The sequence below is a fragment of the Schistocerca gregaria genome, chromosome 3, assembly GCF_023897955.1.
Source record: "Schistocerca gregaria isolate iqSchGreg1 chromosome 3, iqSchGreg1.2, whole genome shotgun sequence".
Lineage (NCBI taxonomy): Eukaryota > Metazoa > Arthropoda > Insecta > Orthoptera > Acrididae > Schistocerca > Schistocerca gregaria.
Window position 1 is genome coordinate 252,044,548 of NC_064922.1, and position 27,075 is coordinate 252,071,622.

Consider the following 27,075-nt stretch of genomic DNA (forward strand, 5'->3'; position numbering starts at 1 on the left):
GCAGGTGTCGCAACGCTATGAATAACTTGCAGCGATGGAAATTCGCAAAGGTGGATGAGTGCTAAATTCGTGACGCGCGACTGTTGCTGCAGGTAGCTGTATAGAGCACCGGCTGACGGTGGGGTGTATGAAAAGAGCGTGCACGCCCCGCGGCTGCTCCTTGCCAATGGGACACCTCATTAATGCGTGCGCCTCCCCTGGGGTAGTAAGCTCGACTGCCGCCCCTTATCACGGGAGGCTTTCACGGCATCGCATCACACCTCACCTGCACTCCCTAATTATCCACACGCGCCGAGCTTGTTCACTGCACCGAAGGCGCTTCTTACAGCGGAAACTCGCGCAAGTGCACCGTACACGGTTCATGCCTGCCGGGGAAGTTCTTGTCAGCCAGTCGATACTGCGAGCAGCTCACTCTCTCCCGACACATCTACACTACTGGCCATTAAAATTGCTACACCACGAAGATGACGTGCTACAGGCGGGAAATTTAACCGACAGGAATAAGATGCTGTCATATGCAAATGATAAGCTTTTCAGAGCATTCACACAAGGTTGGCGCCGGTGGAGACACCTACAACGTGCTGACATGAGGAAAGTTTCCAACCGATTTCTCATACACAAACAGCAGTTGACCTGCGTTGCCTGGTGAAACGTTGTTGTGATGCATCGTGTAAGGAGCAGAAATGCGTACCATCACGTTTCCGACTCGGATAAAAGTCGGATTGTAGCCTATCGCGACTGCGGTTTATCGTATCGCGACATTGCTGTTCCCGTTGGTCGAGATCCAATGCCTGTTAGCCGAATGTGGAATCGGTGGTTTCAGGAGGATAATACGGAACGCCGTGCTGGATCCCAATGGCCTCGTATCACTAGCAGTCGAGATGTGAGGCATCTTACTTGCATGGCTGTAACGGATCGTGCAGCCACGTCTCGATCCCTGAGTCAACAGATGGGGACGTCTGCAAGACAACGACCATCTGCACGAACATTTCGACAATGTTTGCATGAGCATGGACTATCAGCTCGGAGACCATGGCTGCGGTTACCCTCTTGACGATGCATCACAGACAGGAGCGCCTGCGATGGTGTACTCAACGACGAACCTGGGTGCACGAATGGCAAAACGCCATTTCTTCGGATGAAACCAGGTTCTGTTTACAGCATAATGATGTTTGCATCCGCGTTTGGCGACATCGTGGGGAACGCACATTGGAAGTGTGTATTCGTCATCGCCATACTGGCATATCACCCGGCGTGATGTTATGGGGTACCACTGGTTACAAGTCTCAGTCACCTCTTGTTCGTACTGACGACACTTTGATCAGTGGGCGTTACATTTCAGATGTGTTACGACCCGTGGATCTACCCTTCATTTGATCCCAGCGAGATCCTACATTTCAGAAGGATAATGCACGAGCACATGTTGCAGGTCCTGTACGGGCCTTCCTGGATACAGAAAATGTTCGACTGCTGCCATGGCCAGCACATTCTCCAGTTCTCTCACCAATTGAAGACGTCTGGTCAATGGCGGCCGATCAACTGGCTCGTCACAATACGCCAGTCACTACTCTTGATGAATTGTGGTATCGTGTTGAAGCTGCATGGGCAGCTGTACCTGTACACACCATCCAAGCTCTGTTTAACTCAATGCCCAGGCGTATCAAGGCCGTTATTACGGCCAGAGGTGGTTGTTCTGGGTACTCATTTCTCAGGATCTATGCACCCAAATTTCGTGAACACGTCAGTTCTAGTATAATATATTTGCCCAATGAACACCCGTTTATCATCTGCTTTTCTTATTTATGTAGCAATTTTATTAGCCAGCTGTGTATATTTACTTGCACGTTCAGCAAGCTACCATACGATGCAAAGCGGTTGGTGCCTTGTACTACTGTTAATCTTTCCCTTGCCTCTACCACTCGGAGACGAAGCGAGGAAAAAGCAAGTGTGTTCATGCATCCTTGCGCATTGTGATTTATTTTGTTTTCGTGGTCCTTACGCTGGTGGCGGTAGGACAGTTCTGCAATCTACAGTGTTCAGCTAAGCCCTAACACCAGAATACCCCAGGAGGTGGGTCGGCAAGTCGTCTCGTAGAGAGGAACATGACGCAGCCTAACACCCTAAAGAATTTTACCTTTATTTCTACAGTTGTCGGTAATATTTTCTTCTCAGCCATGTTTCATGAAAATAACGTCGTCTGTCTCCAGAATTTCCCATTTGAGTTCATTTAGTATTTCTGCAATACTCGCGTGTTATTCAAACTTACTGATAACAATTCTAGCAGTGTGTGAGTTGTTTGGATGTCTTTTCTTAGTCGGGACTGGTGGGAATATCAAACACTCGAGCAGTACTCAAGAGTCGGTCGTGAAAGTGTTCTGTATGCAGCGTACCTTACACGTGAGCTCCACTGTACTAGAAACAGAAGACAATCGTTATCCTTCTTCCAAGTGACCTTTCGTCATCGTTCTATTTCACTTTGCTGCGTCAAAATATTTAATCCAAGACACGGTATGAAGCAGAACACCACTACATCTACATCTACATCTACATGACTACTCTGCAATTCACATTTAAGTGCTTGGCAGAGGGTTCATCGAACCACAATCATACTATCTCTCTACTATTCCACTCCCGAACAGCGAGCGGGAAAAACGAACACCTAAACCTTTCTGTTCGAGCTCTGATTTCTCTTATTTTATTTTGATGATCATACATCTTTCGAACATTTTAGATCGGTTTTCATACTCTACTGCATTAATTTACATTTTCCTATGTGTTCAAATGGCTCTGAGCACTATGGGACTTAACTTCTGAGGTCATTAGTCCCCTATAACTTAAAACTACTTAAACCTAACTAACCAAAGGACAGCACACATATCCATGCCCGAGGCAGGATTCGAACCATCGACCGTAGCGGTCACGCGGTTCTAGACTCTAGCGCCTATAACCACACGGCCACCTCGGCCGGCTCCTATATGTAACAGGGCCATTCATTAAGTAATGAAACACATTTTTTCTCGTCCAATTTCTGTTGAAAAAAAGCGAAATATATTGTGTAACTTCGTAGGATAATCTCGCTTTAGCCCCTGGAATTTCACGAAGTTCCGATAAATGGCGGCGCTATACGCAGCCTTCAAAATGGTCTCTGTAACGGATGTCTCTCCCAAGCAGAGAGCTGTCATTGAATTTCTTTTGACGGGAAACCAGAGAATCGCAGATATTCATAGGCACTTGCAGCCTGTCTACGGATACCCGGCAGTGAACAAAAGCTCGGTGAAACCTTGGGCGATGCGTCTGCCATCATCGCAACTATATCCTTGATGCTCTACATTAAACAAACATGTGATTTTACATGCCACGTGTATTTGCATATGTGCAATATTTCCTGTCAATCATATTTTGGTATAAGTTCCATGCAGTTCAGCAATATAATAAGATGGGATGCGCAAGGGATTTGTAAGCAGTTACCTTTGCAGACTGTTTGCATTTTCTCAGTCTTGTGCCAGTTAACTGAAGCCTGCATTCTGTAGTATTCAGCCTACGTGAAAATTCCTGATCAGGCCACTACAAGTTGTTATATCCGGTCCATTGTGCGAATTAATTGATTGTGATATTGCAGTTACATGTTATTACTTTTGTCTGTTCTGTGAGGAGCAGAAGTCTGCGTTTCTGAACATTTAAAGCAAGCTGTAAACTTCTGCACCGCATTAAAATTTACCACACATTTGTGTAAGTTTTTCAAATTGGCATATACAGATACAAAAATGGACAAAGATTAGAAAATTTGGTATTCCATGACATCTAGGCTGCCCTGAATGACAGGGTTGTCGTGTAGGTAGTATTGAAATGTGTTGCAGGGGCTCTACATGCGGATGTGCATGGATGAGCCGAGAGACGGTGGAGAATAAGAAGAAATAGTAAGAAGGGACTTATGAGGACAGACAGAGAGGAGGTAGGAGGAAGGAACAGAGAGAGGTGGAAGAGGATGTGGACAAAGAGAGGGGAAGGAGATGATGCATGGAGATAATGGGCAAGATGGGGGCATGATGAGCAGAGGGAGGGGGAAGGGGAGACGTATGCAATAATATGTGTGTCATATGGGTATGCAGGCAAAGTTGTGGGTGAACTGCTAGTACATCATTGTCAATAACTACATCACCTGGAAAAAAAATCTAAGGTCAGCCCTAACATTGATTGACACATCATTAACATACAACATCAAACAGCAGTGATCCCAGCACTCTTCCCTGCGGCACCCCTGAACTTGTTTCTAATTCTGTCGATGAATTTTCATCCAAGATAACGTGCTCTATCCTTCCTAGCTAAAAATCCTCGGTATGGTACCTTTGTAGATAGTCATTTCTGTGGTAATGCGACAAATGCAACACCATTTTGCAAAGAATAGAACCGTCCGTGTATTGCGTGGAAAAATTTCTTCATTTTCATATAGTAATAATGTAGATGAAATCCATATGAATCGTACAGAGCTGTTTATTAAGCTATATTTCTAAAAATACTGACATAAATTATTTACAGAAGACTGGACAGGCTGGTATTATATGAACTTGGTGGAGACCCGTTTGTGTTTCAGATAAATGTGTAACGCGCGAGCCAATACTAACTGTACAACTTATCTTAGAACAAAAACTGGGGAAAGACAAATCTGTGCTTATTTCGAAAAACCATTTGATAATGTTTATTGGAATACATCTTCGAAATTATGAAGGTAGCGCGGATGAAATGGAGGCAGCAACAGGTTATGTACAGAAAATGTCCTGGTGTTATAACAGTCGACGGAATGTGTTGCATTACACTGATATAAGACGGAAGTTTTTCGTAAAGAAGTCTGTTGTCGGCTTGATACTCCAGGATTCCCATGGTTTTCGCGTATGTTGATTGAAGTTTCATCCTTAGGTGAGTTTATTTTCAGTACAGGAAAAAAGGCATTCCTACAAATGAGGAATGATGTGAGTAAATTACGGTTAATGGGTGCGAGTAGTGTTATTAGATGTCGTCAGGTGGATCTGGTGACACAGCAAGTAAAGAGGACTGCACAGATCACTTATCGCCGTATTTCAGATTTCGAGGAAGCTGGGACCCATGGAATGTGAGTATCATGCAGACAGACTGCAGACAGCTGACTGCAGTGGAGTGAGTGTAGAATGAGAGGTGATGCGATGGGCTCAGGACAACTGTGCGGCAATGAGAGTGTGAGAGTATGCATGGGTTCTTTCAGAATTACACTACGCAGAAATGCTAGGACTTTTCAGCTCTGACGAATAGATGGATCACAACAGCTGAAATAAGGTTACAGGCAGAATCCTCGAAGCTGGTTTGAGGGCTCAGTTTCCATGTGACGTTTGCTATTAACACCATACCACACAAAACAGAACCTTGCTTGATGAAAAGCCATAATCAACAGGCGCATTGAGTGGTGTTAGTGTAGCACAATACAAGGCCACACACTGCAGTTCACACCACAAACGCCTTGAGGAATTTACGAATACTTGTTTGGGCTGCTCAGTTCCTTGATTTGTGACTGATGGTGCATGTCTAGAAGACGATGCGAAGATGCACACTTTCATACTAACCGCTTGCCTGCTGTCTTCAAGAACGGACACAATAGTGTTTCAGGTGTGGCATGAAATTCCTCAGAATGACATCTGGATACTGTTTAATTCCACGTCACAACGAATACATGAATGTATTCGTGCAATTTGGGGTCGAAACTCGTACCAGATGTTAATGATTCGTATCAGTATCCAATGCAAAGAAAGTTTAATTATTTAATACCTCTTACGTGATGAAAATCTCCGAAAAGTTTGATAAATATGGGACTCGCGGCCGGCCGGAGTGGCCGAGCGGTTCTAGGCGCTACAGTCTGGAACTGCGCTACCGCTACGGTCGCAGGTTCGAGACCTGCCTACGGCACAGATGTGTGTGATGTCCTTAGGTTACTTAGGTTTAAGTAGATCTAAGTTCTAGGGGACTGATGACCTCAGCAGTCCCATAGCGCTCAGAGTCATTTGAACCATTTTTGGGACTCGCGCTACTTGGTACAAAAGCTCCCATTTCCGTTAGTGTAAGTATACTACCTCATATTGTACCTGTGTTTAAAAAAAAGACCAAGAAAATAAAAATAGACACGTTGAGCAATGGCAAAGAATTGTTTTCTGTGTCAAAATCGTGAGTGCTGTGGCCTAGAAACTTTGAAGTCTTTGAAATAGGAAACTATCATAAGTTTATAATACCAATTATCGGTTCATAGTATTTAGTGGTGGCAATTTCACTGTCTATCACTTTCTTAGATCTTAGTGAGCACACAACGTTGTTGATTAATTACGAGTCACGTCACGGAATGATAGTCATTGCATTTCTCATACCGAGGAGTTTTGTAAAAGGAAATGTGGGTCACAGATAGCAAGCAACGTGTGTACTTTCCATACAAGTCACAGGACAGAGTTTATGTCATTTACAGATCTGTCCTCTATGAAGGGACAAATGTTGTATGTCTTTTAAGATTCAGCAAAGTGTTTAAAAATGTTTCGAAAGGTATTCAGATTTATATAAACGTGTGTGGACTCAAACTTATCTGATGCGCAGCGTTGCTTCTTGATGTGTCAATGTATTTTCAAGGTGAGTGACTCATTGTTCTTTTATTTCATTCCTAACTCACCAATCAACCGTAATCTATTGAGCTGTTATTTTAACGTATTCCGGTACATTCAGACGTGCAAATCAATCTTAGAACAATGGTCATATTCACACACACACACACACACACACACACACACACACACACACACACACACAGAGAGAGAGAGAGAGAGAGAGAGAGAGAGAGAGAGAGAGAGAGAGAGAGAGAGAATGCAGAAGAATGACTCTCCTTGAATTTGTGTTTCTGCTTATGCACATTCGTCTTCAGCTATTTAAGCGAAGGAGTTAGTCAGATGTGTATTTAGCTTCCTTGAACAACGGGTAAAATTTTAGTGGAAGCAGTAACTAATACTGTAAGGAAAGTAAAATGGAATTGGCTGCTCGCCTCTTCTAGACACATGAATGGATGAATGATAGAAAATTCTTTGCAGGATTCGGGAACGTAAGAAGAAGAAAGTCTTTTTGTACTAGAGAAGTGACAAAAACTGAAAGGCGAAATGTAAAGGCCCTATCTGGATGTATCAGGAACCAGTGACGTAAAATGGAAATAATTTTAGGGAATGAAGAGTTTGGAAATGGAGAATAAGTTGTGGATGACATCATAAAGGCTTTTACAAGACGGCTGGCAAAATAAAAGTTTAATGTACTTTCCAGAACTAAGTGATAATGGATTTTACCTCATGCTTGGACTGGGAAGGAACTGGGAAAACATCGGTCATGTCCTTGTCAAAAATACCATCTTGTAATTGGCTCTGAGTATTTTTGGAAACCACAGGAATACTACATCCGGCCTGCCATATGGAGAATAGTATCACTGTAACCTCCAGTGCTCCTTCAGGGTCTTAGCCACTACGTCACATCGCTCTGTACGACATAAGAAAAGTCTGAGCCGACTGTCTGCTGGATGGCGTTGCGATGGTGTCTGAGAAAGCGAGGAATAACATTCTTTCGTATGACTGAACTCTGAAGGAGGCCTTCATATAGCAGTGTCTAAGGGTATCATGTGTAACGGAGACCACGTTCTTTGGTAGGCTCGTTGACCATTGTCGAACTGACAATTCGAGTTTTACAATTCGAAATCGTATGCGTTTTCGAGGCAGTCGAGTGTAAATCGCATGAGCTAGGATGCTGCAGCCCCAGTGGAGGAAGGCGGCATTTGGCGTGGAACAGAATTATAGATAACAGTGCTGACAATTTATCTGAAATAGATGTCTAAGATGGGTAAGCAGTGCAACTGCGACGAGCAGGAGAATGTTAGAGTATGCAGAGGATAAGGTATGCGTAATAAGTCGAAAGCCTGTCAGTATTCTAAACCCTTAACATATGTATTCATAAAAGACTATGATCCTGGTTTCCAGTGTTCCGAAAATTTACGGTGAAAAATTAGCCAGAAGTGAACAAATGCAATCTAACATTCTCGTAGCGAAACGGAAGAATTATGAGGGAGTCTAACATAAGGTAAACCAAGACAAAACTGGAACTATAATGATTACAACATATCTCATGCACATAGTAACTATAGAAATTTGTTTGTTTACTACCCCATGTTCGTGGAAATGGTCAATGTAAATACATTTTCACTCTATATCCATAAAAACCTAAAGAACTGAAAAGATCTGAGCTAATGTGACAGCAGCATATCGATGCCTCTCTCATTGGAACCACATGCCTTGAAGCTCCACCGCAATAAGAAATTACACAGCTGGTTGAAAATTTCATTATAAATCAGAATTTGCCATTACTGCTAAAGTAAGCTTATTCTATCTCTGCTTAAGATGTAGCGACAACGAAATGTCATTTTCTACTGAAAACATGCAAAGATTTGAACAAAAATAAGAGGTATGAAAAATAAGCTCGTATGAATTCTAAATGAGACAAATGCCTTGTATACATTATTATATTGCTCAGAAACGAATACAAAATCACATATTTAACATAAAAGCACCATAAAATAGACCACGTGTCTTTACATGAGTATACATTTACTATTAATCAATTGCCACTGAAAAACTCAAACATGGAAATGGGATTGGCACTAGGCCGACAATCGCTCTTAAACTTACTTTACTTGGTCGTATCTGAGTTCTTCACCCGAAAACTAAATAATTTCCGTTTGCCTTTAGTTTCAAGCTTACAAGAGTGTGTCATGTGATTGACGATGATCTTGATTTTGGTTGTACACACAGTTGTGGAACTACAGTAGGCTACTGTGAAATATGAGTAAGCGTAGATTACGGTACTTTTCCTAGTAGCTATGGTCAGTTAAGGTCGTACGCACGTTAACCTTTACGTCAGGTGTATTGTATACCTATCGAGCTTTACCCCATCTCGATGCCTTTATCAACGTGTGCGGACAGTGTCTACTGGATTTTGCTAGGAACTGGAAGCAGCGAACCGTCTAGAAGCCGAGTGGAAATAAACCAAATGAACGTTATTTCTAGCAAAACTGAAAATGTCAATGTTTAATACAGACTTTATTCGAAAATACTGGTTTGTAACGTGAAGTGGAGGGATATTGAAGTAAAAGTAAAAGAAACAATAAAGACTTGTACACAGCGCTCAGAAAAAGTAATTTCCTCAAAAAAGGATAAATTTATTAAAAAGAAATAATACATCAAACATCGCTTCAATACTTTGTCAAACTTACATAAAACATGTTTGCTTTTTTCATACACAAATTTCACATTTATTAACAACAACATGAAGCTCTTGCCTTTGGTCACGATGAAGAACGTTCCGTTCAGAACAAAATAACCACAATTACACAGAATTTTTTTATGTTTGTGCATGTAAAAACTGTACCTGCATCGATAGTAATTGTTTTGGTTACAAGGAAGCGCCGAAATTCTTATTTCTTATAAAATGCAATTTATATTCTTTAAGGGTATGAAATACAGAATGGATTAACACTGAATGATATTCGGTTCTAATTACGTGCAAATCTGCAAACCAAGTCCGTTTATGTTTCGTTTTCTACCAGAGTTGCAAATACTGCCGGTAATCTTGTCATTTACTGCTTCATTTAAGTACTCCACCAAAACGAACAAATCATGGTTTTGGTAAAGCGCTACCCTAGTTGTACAGCATATGTACCATTGTTGTACAGTAAAACCGTCCTGGACAATATTTCGTGCACCTTACGATGGGGAACACAACTTACGTCATCTATCCTAAGTGCGATGGTGTAAGCTGTATTGCCTATGCTAAGATGGATGAAATATTTCCTAGGCCAGTTTTATTTTCCCCACCCTGTACGTTAAACAAGCGTACTACTTGCACCCAGTGGGTACGTGTGTGCTGGTGGTATTATCGGGCATGAACAGCAGAGAGTCGCGCAGGTTCTCCAGAGACAGTGATCTGGTGGGGAGGGGGAGAGCTGGAGGTGGCGTGGCGGCCACGTGGCCGTATTTCCAGCCGATTTAAACCACCACCGGTGCCTCCCGCTGCGCGGAAAGCCTGAGTTAGCGGTGCGGGCAGCTCCAGGCCTGCTAATCCGCGCGCAGCTCGGTGCGCCTGCCGCTTAGGCAGCCTGCGGTATTGGACGGGCACTTGGGTTGCTTGCCGAAGCGGGGTGAAATCTCGGGACCGTCAGTTGCAACAAACGTTCCACAGTACTCGTAGTTTTACAGCGGCGCACCTCACAAAAGAGGCGTACATCCAACGGGTCACCGATTTAGCTCGTATTTCGCGCAGTTATATAACCTCCCTCATGTAACGGACGCTGCTGCAGTGCGGTGCGCTTATCAAGCGTTTACAGTAATTCGACACTCGTCATTTTACGATCCTGCTGAATACCATTCGATAGCGCCACCCGTCGGGAAACGGATTTGGCGCATACAGCTAAGGCGGATGAGTAGACGTCCACCCGTACTGTGTTCTAACTTCATCCTTAGAAACTATTGGCCACAAGTTAATCCAAACAGTTTCTCTTATCACTATGTTTCTCCCGAAAGGAGCAATAATAACGTTGATAACTGTTGTAATACATTCATGATGAGATACAGTCGAAGTAGAATAAGCAGTCATGACACCACTATGTCTGTCTTGTGACGTATGCTTTACTATAGCTAAGTCAAAAAGGCTCCTTAAACGATTGCATAATGTTTCTAAGTTGTTGCAGGGCCAGAGAGAAAAAAATTTATATCGTGATGATTACAATACGTTTCTCTCGTTGGGATAGGTGACATCTCCTTTATTCGTACCTACTTTGAAGTACGCATGTTTTGAATCCAAAACTTATTTATGAACGGCCATAATTTTAAATGTTACTGGGGTGTCTTTTCCTCTGTAATTATTAATAAGAAAATGTGCGTGTCAAGAAATGACACACCCAAAATGTGTTTGACGCAAGTCTGCGCTACATCTCTCATACTTTTATGATGGAATCCATTCCAAACGCTGTCAACCTACCAAAAACGACGTCGAACTGTAAGTGTAATATCTTCACCGGGACCAATTTTTAATACGCAAATAAATACATCAGTAAGTAAATGTTCGTTTGATCACGATTTTGTATTACATCTCGTTGACGCCGTACCATGAATGTACTTCAGTTATTCCCGTAATTATTGTTATTGCTTTAGAAATAAATATGATTTGTTGTAGAGATGCAAGTATTCAGTGGAAGAACAGAGATGTGATTCGAACGCGGTACTGGCTGATTATGATATGTTGCTTTTGCCGGGCCTTAGATTCGTACATTGAAGAACCTCCATTTGTCTAAAATGTTCGAAAAAAGTATCGTATTAGAACACTATCTGTTGTTTCGCTGTATGTACTACGTCTGCGACCTGTTAGGTGAAAGCTTCCCGTGTCAGATAAAGAAATGAGCGACCACTTTAATAACGATATGAAACAGATGCCAACCGCATAAGTTTCCTCTTCTCAATAAAAAGCTGTAATGATCACAATGAAACAAGCTGGATAAGCTTGCAGTTGAAACAGTGAGTTCCTTAGATCTGTGAAGAATGTACTTCATTCATTAGCGACAGCTGGTATGCATAACATTCCGTGCATTCGTGGCTGCGAATGCGGATAATTAACATAGCTAATAAAATAACACCGTTATTGAGTTACAACTATCAAACAAATAACACATTCCACGACGAAATCTAGTTAATCCCTTATAGGATGGGATTCAACAACAGAAAAGTGATTTTTCCCCTGTAACCTCTTTTACTGGATGGAAACGAGAAAATCATTGATATAGTACTACAATGCTTGTCTTCTTCCTGTTAAAGCTTCAGTAACTGCAAACAAATCAATACCATTCGTGCCCTGGTAGTGTAATAGGCAGCTTCAGAGCTCACCCTCACAACCCATTTCACCGAGATCAGGGGGTTGGCGGTGCGCCTGAAACTTACTCGTGCCTTCGGAACGTTATTGGTCGACGTTCCAGTACGTGTCCGTACTTGATTAATAGTTCTGCCCAGGCAGGGTGTGACTTGCAGATCTTACGTATTTGTTCCTTGGGTGCCAGTTAAGAAGCTCGGAGTGGCGAGTGCAGAATCGTTCCACTGCGCATGCCGTACCACAGTTCCGATTTGAAATCCGTGTCACGTTCACAGCTCCAAGTGTGTTGCTCGTTCTTGAGTGCAATCCTGTACTCCCGTATTATGAAAATGTGATATATGAGAGATGTTCGGAAAGTAAGGACCGATCGGTTGCAAAATGGAAACTACAGTCAAAATCAAAAATGTTTTATTCGCAACAGTTTTCTACACCTTTAATCTACTTCTCCACACAGCCGCCGCTACGACTGAGACAGGTGACGTAGGGTTGTGCCAACTTCTCAATACCCTCGTCATAGAGGGCAGCCGTCTGTATTTCATGCTAAATCTCTACGCTGATCTGCAGTTTCTTGTCTGTGTCAAAATGTTGGCATATAGCCATATCAGAGGGAGTCAAATTCAGGTTGTATGATGGGTGATCCCACGCTTCACACCGTACGCGCTGTAGGAGCGTCTTCATCGGCCGTGCAGAGTGCAGCCGAGAATTGTCATGAAGAAGGAAATACATGACATTTGCACTGTGTGAGCTGCATGAAATTAGGATCTATCTCTCACAGGCACTTGTACTTGGCGGGAAATGGTTCAAATGGCTCTGAACACTATGGGACTTAACAGCTGAGGTCATCAATCCCCTAGAACTTAGAACTACTTAAACCTACCTAAGGACATCACACTTATCCATTCCCGAGGCAGAATTCGAACCTGCGACCGTAGAGGTCGTGCGGTTCCAGACTGTAGCGCCTAGAACAACTCGGCCACCTCGGCCGGCTTGGTGGGAAAGGCTAGATTCTACGAATCTTTAAGCGCTCACAATATGCGCACTGAAAAGAGTGAAATGACGCTATCGATGGGCATGCTAGAGGCACCACTCAACACATCTATGCAAAGCTTCATCGGATTTTCAATGTAGTTCCCATTTCATGATCAGTCGGACCTTAGTTTCCGGACAGCCTTTGTACTCAAAAATGTTCAAATGTGTGTGAATTCTTAAGGGACCAAACTGCTGAGGTCATCGGTCCTAAGACTTACACACTACTTAAACTAACTGATACTAAGAACAACACACACACATCCATGCGCGAGGGAGGACTCGAACCTCCGGCGGGAGGGGCCGCTCAGTCCGTGACATGACGCCTCTAACCACACGGCCACTCCGCGGGGCAGCCCTTGTACTACAAGAATGTTAAGTGAAGGAATTTTACATATAGTTCTATGTATAATTAAGTCCCGTTGTCAACTAAAAAATTAAAATCTTGTTATTTGTAAGGATATTATTTTGTAAGACACCAAAGTAACAAAACCCAAATATGTTGAAACCCTACGTTTCAGACCGACTATAGGTAGTCTCACAAAACATCTGAAGTGAAGGTATTGAAGAATAAGGTAGAAAATTCACAATTATCGTCTCACACACGAAAAATACGGAAATGGCTCTATTTTTGACATGTGGTTTGGTATAAATCTTAAGTATTAAGTAAATCAAAACTCAAAATCAATTCTTTAACCACATAATACACTTTGAAACACTGTTACAGTAATGTGAACTACTTCGCTAAACCTCACGACCTCTCTGAAATTCATAAAATGTTTAATAGGTTTCTGGAACTTAAACGTTGACTGTAACTACAGCGTAGTAACTTATTACTCGGAATCAACAGTTTAGTCTGTCCATGGTTTTGCCCAGTGATACAGTGATGGGGAAAAACATTATCGCAAGCTTCTTAGTAGTGTGTTGATCATCCTTTGGAACGTAATATCACAGCATTTAGGCGTGGCATGGATTTCAAAAGTCCTTTGTGCGTTTCCGGAGGTATTTGGCACCAGGCGTCTTCGAAAGAGTTAAGTAATCTGCTTAAAGTAGTGGCCAATGGTTAATCTGGGTCGCAGTTGGCGCCCAAATAGTTTCCATCGGGACCAGATCTTGTACATTTGGTACCCATCAACATGAGTTCACTATCACGCTCCTCAAACCTGTTTAATTCGATTCTGGCCTGGTGACACTCACAGTTATCCCGCAGTGAAATGCAATCGCCACTGAAGAAGACAACAAGCACGAAAGAGTAAAGTATGCTGTCCACGGTTGCAATGGCTGAGTTATGCTCTTGCTTTCCATAACCCGCAGTCACTTGCGCCTGCTGTCTGCTTACCACATTCTGCAGTTCGCTTCGGGAAAATGCTGAGCCAATCACAACTACAACTAGACTCTGTCTCTGCTAGTTGCAGGAATACGGGGTTGGGTAGCGTTGATGCTGCTGCGAGATGGATAAGTGCCTCTCAGCTGGGGTCCAATTACTGGCTGAGACATCAACGCCAGGGAGCATCCGAGGGCCCTTGGTACGTTGTCCACTCTTGAGAGCCTCTTGTACCCGGTCCACTGTGAACTGCTGGCTGCCTGCCGCGTTTGCCCCTAAGGGCGTTGCCGGTTTACTATGGGTTTGCTGCTGCTGATACAGCGTGGCTGCCGCCTGCAGCCGTGACGCACCGCCGCGCCTGCCAAGGCGCTGGCGTCGCTTGTTCACTGAAGCTGCCTATTCGGCTTGCCGTCAATGCACTGCCGACCGTCTCCCGCTGCTGCGTGCTGAGCTAAGCAAGCACGGCCACCCAGGATCATCGAACGCCGTGGGGGCAATAACTGCTTAGGCTCTATTGAATTCTGTTGGCTTAATGTTGTCATTATCTCTGTCTATCAATTTAGCGATCGTTGGGGAAGAGAACTGGTTTTTTGTACCCGCTGCTCAGCCTACCATCCCGCAATGACATGTTGACAGATTATGGAGTCATTAATGTTGAGCTACTTTGGCTCATAATAGTGCTTTGGGTTACTTGCACCAGATGTCCTACGGAGGTCCAGGTGAATGTCCGACATAGTACAATACTACCTTTCCCGTCTGTGTGCCTGGTGTTGTGTATGTTATTTGCAACCGTTCGTCTGTATAACGGTGTTTCCAGATACGACCACTGCCCTGTTGTAGTAGTAAAAGTTTTTGACAAGCTAATTAACACGCTCATTGTCGCTTGTAATGACGCAGACCAGAAAAAATATTCATTTGTGGATATCTTTGGATCTGGTATGATGTATTAAGCTACTTTGCGCTAGATAGTTTTTCCGTAGCTGCTCTTGTAACAGACAACAGAGAAATTGCATAATCGTTACGTATAAATAATCTATCGAATTCTACGTCTTTCGGATTAAGTATGGTGGTTCCCTAGCTCCACCTAAAGTAATCTCCTCACAAATGGCACTTAACTGTGTCTGTATAATTCACCTTGGTTGACCCATCACTTTTAAGCAGCCTTATGAAGAATTACCTGGAAGAACTATTTTTACTAGCACAAAATACACTGCGGGGGTGCTAGATATTCATCTGACTGAGTATTGATATTATTCCAACGTTTTTTGAGTCCAGCAAGAAAGCGAACTAAATGTTGAAATTGGAAGGAATAAACCACTATTATAGACTGTACACACCATCAGGGAGGTTTCATTTAAGATTTATATCACTACAAAAAAAAAAAAAAAACTTGAAATGTTGCAAACACATACTGAAAGACCGTTGACTCTAACTAGGTGAAATATAAACACGTTATGGTATAAACAGTCGATATATTTTCCTTTTATAAGTATAATCGCGGCGCCTGGTTTTTGTCTTGTCTAAATTTAAGCATACGAAGAAATGAAACAAATATTGCCGTAGCCTGGTGCAATGAAAGGCTCCCAACCCAGTTTAAATACAAAGTAATGACCGAACCAATGACAACACAACGCTAAGTGTCTGCTCTCTAAATATACCAGATGGCTGTGGAGGTAGTCTTATATAATTCTGTGGTGACCTCCCTCACATCCATACAAATTTTTCAGATACTCAGTTACCTGGTATGCGATTGTGTTCAGATGCTATTTGGCAGCTACCAAAATGAAACGTTTTAATAACACTGACTAATGAAAGAAGTTTCCCCCTGTGTTATACTTTTTCCGTCGCTCAGAAAGAGATTCGTTTATCATGGACCATCTTCGGTTTTAAATTAATACTTCCGTGGGAATAAAAAAAAAAAAGAGGGTATATCTGGGCCGTAACGCAATATGGCCCGTTTTCCGTCATTTCGCTCACAGGAAAACTTGCAGTCGTGATGCTGTGTGCCTGCCATGTATGCAACCCCGCGCAGCACTGCTTCGCCGAAAGTTGCCCGCACGGAACACGAGTCGAGTGACTCGAATTGGACGCGGTGGCGGCGGCAGCGGCAGCGGCAGCGAGCACAAACGTGGTGCGCCTAATCCTGGCACAGGCCGCTCGTGCGTTCGGGATTTCAGTTAAGCGCGTCGCCACCCCTCGCTGTATCGATTTCCGGTTTCGAATCGGCCTCGGCGAGGATTTCACGGCCGCTCAGGCTGGCAGCCGCGCTATCGTGTCCGGAGTTTAGCTTGATTGCCCTGTACTGCAGCGAGAATTACGTCCGTCTGTTATTGGGGACTTAGCCCTCCGAATCTGTGTTAGCGCCGGCGGTTAGTTCCCAGACTCGGCGGTACATCGCGGCGCACTAACAGGGACTGAACCAATCACGGTCTGAGCCGCAGCGTCCAATAGCGAACACGGCCGGGTTAGTCGCGGCGGCGCGACGTGGAGAGCGATGCGAACACAGGTAGGCACCGTTTCCATTCCCGACTGGCTTTCGCTTCGGTATTTGATTGCTACCTATGTGGTCTCGTGGATACACATGCGCCCACACACAGAATACCAGACAGTCAGTGCTTGTCTGTATCAGAACTGTCCACTTCAAAAGGGAAGTGAGCAATTCGTATCAGACACGGCAAATGCTGGCGTTCTATGGCTTATGTCGTTATTGAAATCTCCAAATTTTAGGCCTTCGCCTGTGTACAACAAAACAATGGTCTCGGTTGCACATTTGTTTTCCACATTAACTATAATAACACTTTACGGCGGGCTGGCATCATCAGATTTTGTCAACAATAAGTCATAAAGGAAAGTGCAATATAGATATTGTTAAAACATAGCTTGTTTGACAGAGCTTGAACTGTTTTGACAATATTGTATCTTCTACATGAATCAATATAGAAAATTTTGGTTAATTTAATTTAAGGATCGAAACTTTGGCAGCATGTGTTAATTATCTGCTCCATTTGATTTCTGGGAGGGTCGCTCCCGTGCTACTCGTGATCCCGGTTTGGGGCAAACTGAAAATCTGTGGAAATCAACTGAAAATTTCATTCCAAACGTAACTGCAAAATGTACACTAAGTCTCTGTTCATGCCTTTAAAAAGCATACCCTTGTAAAATACATTTGTAGTCCAAAGTGCAAGTTATGTGGAAGCTAATATCGGATGAATCTTAAAACACCAGTATGTTATTCGTTATTTAAGATTTATAAATACATTTTGTGAAGACTGTTACCAGAAACATTGATTTGTTATCTGATTCTTGATAGTTTAATTTCTGGATTCAGTGTGTGCCACGGTCTTTCTGCAGATATAACAAAAATCAGCATGTGGCAGAATATTTTGTACTCATGTCTGATTTCGAGAGACAGTTTTTCTCACTACCTAAAAGTTTAGATACCAGTAATGTGCACAAGTCCACAATTTATATTTGCTGCCACTCTATACTCCAGACAAATACTAGTATATGCAGAAAATTTTATTGATCATCGGAAATAAAAGACCTTGTAAAAACTCATATTAAATGAAACTAGTATTCTCTTGTTAGTGAAAGTTTTTCATCAATCCTAACACCAACTTTAAATAAGCGATATCAAGATTCTGTTCAAGTAAGTTACTCTCTAAATGAAGCAACTATAAAGGTATTGTATTCTCAACATAAACTAAAAATCACTTACTCTTACCTAGAACTATAAAAGAAAAAGGTAGAGGAGATTCAATGAGATCAGTTAGAAAGTGCCACATACTGTATCGTGGACTATGGTGTGTAGAGGTGAACCATAGAAAAGAGAGCCTGTGTATGGGTGGAAGGAAGTAGAGATATATTTTGAGATGAATCTGGATATTCAGATTTTTCGAGGTAAATCATGAAGATGGACGATATTATGTTGAGTAACCAAAAAAGACCTGTTTAACAAGCGTGTACAACTATTTAACTAAAGTGTACAGCTGAAAAGCAGCTGGAATTAGGGGAGAAACTTATGCAGAGTTCCATCTATAGGATAAAATGGAAGAGTGTGGGTGGAATGACAATAGAATACAAATTTATGTCATAGAACCAGAAAGAGGAAGAAGGAGAGAATTCAGAGGTATTGGGAAGAAAGAAGATGTACTGAAAAAGTATCTCATGACGCTAAAAATGTGAACCGAAAACAAACCCTTCATATATATATATATATATATATATATATATATAAATCAGATTGTCTGTAGGTTTCAACAAAATTAGCTACAGAGAAACAGGCATCATGAGTACCAGCAGTGTGAGGTTTATAGCCTCCTAGCTCCAGTAGAAGTGGAGATATGGTAAAACGTATTTTTACAGTCCCAGGAATACAGGCTGCCCTGCATGACATGCATGTTTTGTGGAAACTGTATCAGCCTGCCAAATCAAATGACTTCATAGGGCAGCCTACACTGATGAGACAAAACATTAGGACCACTGCCTTGATAGCTTGTTTGTCCATCTTTGGAACGAAATAATACCTGATTCTGCACATCAGGGATCCAATAGATCATTGGTAGGTTTGTAGATGTGTGTGGCATTAGGTTCCAATGGTTCAAATGGTTCTGAGCACTATGGGACTTAACATCTGTGGTCATCAGTCCCCTAGAACTTAGTACTACTTGAACCTAACTAACCTAAGGATATCACACACATCCATGCCCGAGGCAGGATTCGAACCTGCGACCGTAGCAGTCGCGCGGTTCTGGACTGAGCGCCTGAACCGCTAGACCACCGCGGCCGGCTGGCATTAGGTGTCTGTGCACAAATGAAGTATTTTGCGTAAGTAACGGGCCACTGATTTGTAGATGCGATGATGGCGCCTGATAGGGTTTACATCACACGAATTGATCGCCGAGACATGAACGTGAGTTTACTGTAATGTTCCTCAAACCGCTATAGCATGGTTCTAACTCCGAGACATGGACAATTATACTGCTGAAAGATGACATCGCCATTGGGAAACACATCAAGCACGAACGGATGCAGGTGGTCTGCAGTTGTCAGATTGTCTTTCGAGAACTACCACAGGTCCCTTGCAAGCGCAGGAGAATGGCCCCCATAATACTGCTCCCATCAGTCAGCGTCCATGGTGCGATGCACGTTCGGAGCCACCGTTCATCTCGATGACGGCGGTTGTGGAGATGACCATCTATCTAGTGTAGCGAAGATGTGATTCACTCGAAGAGCCGACACGGTTACATTTATCGATGGTTGAATCCTGAAGGTCTTGTGCCCACTACAGTCGTAACTGACGATGTTGTTGGATCAACATGTGAACACCAAAGGCCGCGCGGGATTAGCCGAGCGGTCTTAGGCACTGCAGTTGTGGACTGTGCGGTTGGTCCCGGCGGAGGTTCGAGTCCTCACTCGGGCATGCGTGTGTGTGTTTGTCCTTAGGATAATTTAGGTTAAGTAGTGTGTAAACTTAGGGACTGACGACCTTAGCAGTTAAGTCACACACATTTTTTGAACACCAGAGGGTGGTCTGCCGCAGAGCTCCTTGTTCAACTACATACAATGAATGGTGTGCTTCGAAATAATTGTGCCTTCATGAGCATAGTGCTCTTTCAGCAGATATGCCACAGATCACCATCTATCATATCCTACAGAGCAGGCAGGCCTCCGAATCCAAGTTCCGTGAAGACTCATGGACGTCCAACCATTTAGCTTTCAACGGTATATTCAATGTTCTCCTACGTCTTTCTTTACATTATGACGACAGTAGCACACGACCGTTTGACCAGATTCGCCTTTTTTGAGACACTCACGCACAGGTTTTGCGTAATAATAATAATATACCCTTTTGCAAAGTCGCCTATTTCAATGTATTTCCCCATTTACAGGCGATATCTTCGCTAGGGTGATCCCACGTCTGTGTCTGCTCCGCTTTCATACTTTTATTACCATGTTATGTGCCAGCAACACCAGCAGGTGGCTTCCAACATTGCGTTGGGCAGTGATCATAATGTTTTGGATTGTCAGTATCTATGTCAGAAGCAAGAAACTGTCTTCTGGGCCCAGCATGAAACGTATACTTCGTGATAGGCGTATTGTGGAGTTAATATTGCAGGGGCTACACTTGCTGATAATGGCTGAGGTTGGTTTAGAGGGATAGATGAGGGGACATGCACTGTGAAGCGGAGTGGGAAATGGACAGAGGTGGTTCAAAATGGTTGAGATGGCTCTGACCACTATGGGACTCAGCTTTTGAGGTCATCAGTCCCCTAGAACCTAACTAACCTAAGGACAACACACACAAGCATTCCCGAGGCAGGATTCGAACCTGCGACCGCAGCAGTCGCGCAGTTCCAGACAGTAGCGCCTAGAACCGCTCGGCCACCCCAGCTGGCACAGAGAGACGGAAGGAAAGTGACGAGCGGTAATGGACAGGTGGAAAAGAAAGAGGGGGAGTTGGAGATGGGAAGAAGGGAATGAGAATGTGGTCATGGGGAGGAAGAGAAAGATAGAGTCGGAGGTGGTGTGAAGTATATATTCAGTGGGAGAAGGAGGAAGGTAGGTCAGAGAGAAGTGGTGAAGGAAATGGACAAATGGAGGGGGAGGAGGAGATGAAGAGAGAGAAACAGTGAATTGGAGGAGACAGGCAGAGTTGAGAGGCTGAGGTGGACAGATAGAGGGAGGAAGAGATGGGCAGAGGGAGCCGAACTGTGCATGTGTTGATGTGTTGAGCACAGAAGCTTGGAAACAAATAAGTATAACGAATGTTTCATTGTGATATCAGACTCCATTCCACCTCTCAATATAACGCTGATGTTTGTTCACAGAAATTCACCGATGGTAGAATATGACGGAGACTGTATATTTGCGTTCTTGAAATAGGAGCCGCTCTTTAGCATAACTTGTCGCCTCGGGAGCGCATAGCTTTTGTGTGTCGACAAGGTATGTGTGGTGTCAGGTGACAGCGAACACGACACGTCTGCGTGTCCCGACAAGAGGTGCGCTCTGGCAGTAAACAGGAGGCGTAACAAGGCAGGCGGCCCAGAGAGACTAATTACGAGTCGTCGCTTCAGGTAGGCTGCTGCGGGTCCGCCGAGGGATTATTTGCAGGGGCGCGCCACCAGCCGGAAGCGACAAATCTCCCGGGAGCAGCGCCCCCTGCCAGGCATCGGCTCCGGCAGTGGTATCTCACATCTGCAGGTTGTAGGCTAAAGCGAAGCAGGGGTCCTTATTTGGTTAGAACATTAACACATGTTACGTTAGCCACAGTGCCTACTCGTGGCAAAACCGAGACTGTGAAATTAATGGAAAACTTAATAAAGTACGCCTACTGTATTTTCAGTGGCGGTTTTATTACGACAACGCGCATTGCTAAGCACAGCTTCATATCAACAATTTACCTTGGAACACGTGAGGCAATACTGACCTTACGACTTATCTTAGAAGAAAGATTAAGGAAAGGCAAACCTACGTTTCTAGCATTTGTAGACTTAGGGAACGCTTTTGACAATGTTGACTGGAATACTCTTTTTCAAATTGTAAAGGTGGCAGGGGTAAAATACAGGGAGCGAAAGGCTATTTACAATTTGTACAGAAACCAGATGGCAGATATAACAGTCGAGGGGCATGAAAGGGAAGCAGTGGTTGGGAAGGGAGTGAGACAGGGTTGTAGCCTCTCCCCGATGTTATTTAATCTGCAAGCAATAAAGGAAACAAAAGAAAAGTTCAGAGTAGGTATTATAAACCATGGAGAAGAAATAAAAACTTTGAGGTTAGCCGATGACATTGTAATTCTGTCACAGACAGCAAAGGACTTGGAAGAGCAGTTGAATCGAATGGACAGTGTCTTGAAAAGAGGATATAAGATGAACATCAACAAAAGCAAAACAAGGATAATGGAATGTAGTCGAATTAAGTCAGGTGATGCTGAGGGAATTCGATTAGGAAATGAGACACTTAATGTAGTAAAGGCGTTTTGCTATTTGGGGAGCAAAATAACTGATGATTGTCGAAGGAGAGAGGATATCAAATGTAGACTGGCAATGGCAAAGAAAGCGTTTCTGAAGAAATTTGTTAACGTCGAGTATAGATTTAAGTGTCAGCAAGTCGTTTCTGAAAGTATTTGTATGGAGTGTAGCCATGTATGGAAGTGAAGCATGGACAATAAATAGCTTCGACAAGAAGAGAATAGAAGTTTTCGAAATGTTGCGCTGCAGAAGAATGTTGAAGATTAGCTGGGTAGATCACATAACTAATGATTAGGTATTGAATAGGATTTTGGAGAAGAGACGTTTGTGGCACAACTTGACTAGAAGAAGGGATCGGCTGGTAGGACATGTCCTGAGGCATCAAGGGATCAGAAATGTAGCATTGGAGGGCAGCGTGGAGGGTAAAAATCGTAGAGGGAGACCAAGAGATGAATACACTAAGCAGATTCAGGAGGATGTAGGCTGCAGTAGGTACTGGGAGATGAAGGAGCTTGCACAGGATAGATTAGCATGAAGAGCTGCATCAAACCAGTCTCAGGACTGAAGACTGCAACAACAACATGACATCACGATGTGTGGCCATGCGGTTCTAGGCTTTTCAGTCTGGAACCACGAGACTGCTACGGTCGCAGGTTCGAATCCTGCCTCGGGCATGGATGTGTGTGATGTCGTTAGGTTAGTCAGGTTTCAGTAGTTCTAACTTCTAGGGGAGTGATGACCTCAGATGTTAAGTCCCATAATGCTTAAAGCCATTTGAACAATTTGACATCACGTTGAATTAATTTTCCATATACACTCTCCAGTCACATTAATGTGATCACCGCCTGTGTTCGAAGTCAATATGCAACACCCACTCACAGACGACAGGTCGCAGCACAAGCAGTTGAGGGTGTGTAAACCGTATCTGGGGAGGGGAAGGGGGGACTCAGAAGTCCTTTTTGTAACATGGGGTGATTTATGTGATGCCCAACAAGGCTATAAGACTATCTTTCGGCCCCAAGGCTGGAAGCATTTCTAGAAAGGCTAAGTTGTAAACTGTCCACATACACCCATAGTTAAAGTATACCATACATGGCAAAATGGTGATATCCAAAACTAACGCCGGCCAACTGTGGTGCACAACGGGCCTACATGATATGGGTGAACGACTGCTGCAGAGATGTGTACAGCTGTACAGACTTGCTACTGTTGAGCAACTGACTGCCCAGATGAACCAAAAGTCTCTCCTCAACGACAATTCAGTGAATGGTGCTGAGTATGGGATGCTACTGCAGGCACCTGGTTTATGGGTCCATGCAGACTGTCTCTCCTCAACGAAAATTCAGTGAATGTTGCTGCTGCAGGCAACGTGTCACACAGCTCGCAGTATATGTGCTTGGATCTAAGACCCGAAGATGAGTGTACTATGCTCCCCTTTTCACCAAACTCCCGGATTCACACTCTCTCAAGAAACTGTGAATCACCTTGACAGGGCTTTTGAGACCATGGATACTCAACAGAGAAACCTAACGCTGCTAGCCATGACACTGGAGCCGGAGGGGCTCCACATCGTTGTTGGTAGCTTCCAGAAACTCAATGACTCCTTTCCCGTACTTCCACGCTGCAAAAGGTGATTATTGTGGCGTTTGACAGATGGCCACATTAATGTGACCGGATCGTAAAAATTTGGATTCTGAGGCCGTAGGCAGTTTATACAGACGTTTTCTAGGTACGGTTTAGAGCCATACTGTAAATAAATATCACTGATGAAATCAACATTCCTGCCAGGTTTGCAATGGCATCCTTCTGGGCCTGCTGCTTTATGTTTGTTATCCAGACTCAGTCGTATTTACAACAGAATTTTGTAAAACGACGATATTATTGGTTGTTAAGTAGGAAACTTTTTGTAATAGGTTTCCTGTGGTGGAGACTGTGCGGATTTACTGTTGTCTTCTACTTTTTACAGTGGGTATCATGAGGAAACCAAAAATCCACATCCAATTTGGTCGGGAATGTCAATCATGGCACCCATTGTAAGAGGCAGTGTAGAACAGCAGCTCATCACTCCTTCCACCACAGGAAACCTGTTATAATGAAGTTTCCCACTTCTTCCGCCACGGCAGACCAATAGTGCAGTCGTTTTTAAAATTTTACTGTAATCTCATGGTCTACAGAGCATACATGAAAAAATATAAGTGACTCTGGATGGCAAAAATACACCAGTAGACCGATTCTGTTACGCAACTTGCAAAAACTCAGGAAAACTTAAAGGGCACAGTAGATACGAAATCAACACAAATGGACACTCTGAAACTTGGTTCAGAAAAACACACTGAGGAAATAAGTACACTATCGGAGAATGTGGCTGAACTTTCGGATCAGTTCACTAACTTATCTGCAAAGGTAGATGATGATCTGAATGACACAAGACCTGTAGCCATCACTGACACAGAAGAGTATGAACAAATTAAGAAATTCAAACAAAATCAGAATCAAATTAATACGCAACACAAAAGAGAATTCCTGGAAGTACATCAGTTGGCACAAGTAATACAAAAACTACATATTTCAGAGGACACTCGCGCTCCAACACGGGAAGAGGGACTTAGAAATACGGAAAAGCCACAAAATAATAACACAGGGCGTTTTGGAAATTATGAAAGAAATTGGCAAGGTGCGCCGAATTTTGAGATGGAGCCGCCGACCCTACATAACAATGACCGATATGCTACTCGCCGACACGATGATTTTGACTATAAGCTGTTCATTACTACACGTAAATTCAAAACATTCAAGAATTCTTGGAACGACATTCATCCACAAGCATGGCTCCAACAATTCTCTCATTGTTTCCCTCACAACTGGTCATTAGGGCACAGATTAAAATTTATGTGGGGCTACTTAGAGAATGAATCAGCTGTAAGAATGCGATCGGTCATTCACGATTGTCACAGTGAAGGAGAATTTTATCATGCCTTCCTCTCAGCGTATTGGTCTCAAGCTACACAAGACCGAGTAAAACATAGCATCATAATGATGAAGGGTTTCGAACAGTCTCAATTTTCCAGTCTTATGAAATATTTGAAGACATTTTGCATAAGAATCAGCATCTTTCAAACCCATACAGCCCCTCAGAACTCAACCGCATTTGCTTAATCAAACTGCCTGAACATTTACGACATATTATTTTAGCAGGACGGTTCAAAGACGACACTGAAGCTTTTCAGGGAGTGTTACAAGAAATGGAAATTGACACTGACAATCGCGGAACGCGAAAACAGGAGCACAACAATTACAGGTCACATCCGTCACAATTCGGCGATGAAAGAAATAATAACTGGACACGACAAGGCTATTCTTACAACACAATCGTGACCAAAACAGACACCACCCGTATGACAACCGTTGGCAGAGTAGTAATAATTACAGGGGAAGATCACGTCTCTGCGGTAATGACTATCACAGAAACAGTCAGAGAAACAGACAATATGGGAAACAAAATAATTATTATCAAGGGAGGCAGAATCACTTCAGACACAACGGTCCTCCACGCAGTTACGATTCCGGTAAAATTTCTCCACCACATGACCGACAAACAAGAAACTATGTAAACTACCGACAAAACGATAGACCTGAATTCCATCAGAACTGGCAAGCTTCAAACAGGGCAAGGCCTTCTCGTCAAGGTGAATTTGTAGAAGTTAGGTCTTCTAATCCCAATAACGACGCGCGCCAACAAAGAGACAGACAATGACTCGCACCGCAGGCAGCCACGTGCGCCGGCTGGCTCAGCGAAAAGTAACATAGACGCTAACCTTGAGAAAAATTTTAGCATTCCTTACCGACGTATACAACATGATAATTGCTTTGAAGTTTAAACTCTGCGTACTAGGAAGAGTAAAGGATTGCACCACATTTCACATGTAAAACAGTTTATTGAGAGATAATCTGCTTTTTAACTTAGTCTTTGCTATAAAATTTTTCACTTTACGTTACTAGTATGCTTTGTCAGACTTAGAATCTGTTAACATGCAACAGTGTTTGAAGTTAAATATCCAGTCAAGAACCAAGAGAACTTATTTAAACAGTAATTACGAATGCATTGTTATAGTGAACAGACGACACGGTGTTATTGAGTGTGTATATCCTTGCTTGTTAATTGCACGATTACATAACGACTATAAGGCTTACATACTTAGAACATATACTGCTAATGAGATTTTAATGCAACATTTTGGTTTATTTGAAAAGACATTCTTTATTTGAAATACTTTCTGTGAGATTAAAGATGACTTAGTATTTGGTTTCTTTGACAGCTACACGATTATATCGCAACACTACTAATGTGTGACACAGTTTACATTGTTGCTTTTGCGATGTATCCGTTTTACATCTGCACAGCTTTTCTGTATTATTCTGAAAAGTAAAACGTGTTTTAGTGGTAACTTTTGTGGTATAGCTACAATGAGACAGAATTTTCTGTAGTGCAACAATACGTTACAGCACAGTACTTTCTTCATCACGGGAATAAGCGAAATAACTAAGATATATATACGCAAAGCATTTCACTTTTGTGATCATGAGGTAAGTACATTGACTTCTGCAGAACTTAGCTTTCGGAGGACGATAACTGCGACACTTCCACAGAGATTATCTTACAAAAAGATTCATAGTTTAGCGCTACAGTACACGTATTTGAGTGATTATTTTTGTACTTAAACCATTTATTTTTCAAGATTTTTGAATTACAAAGAACGTTTTTTGTGATACATTTCATTCCGTTGCTGTAACACCTGAGGGTATAAT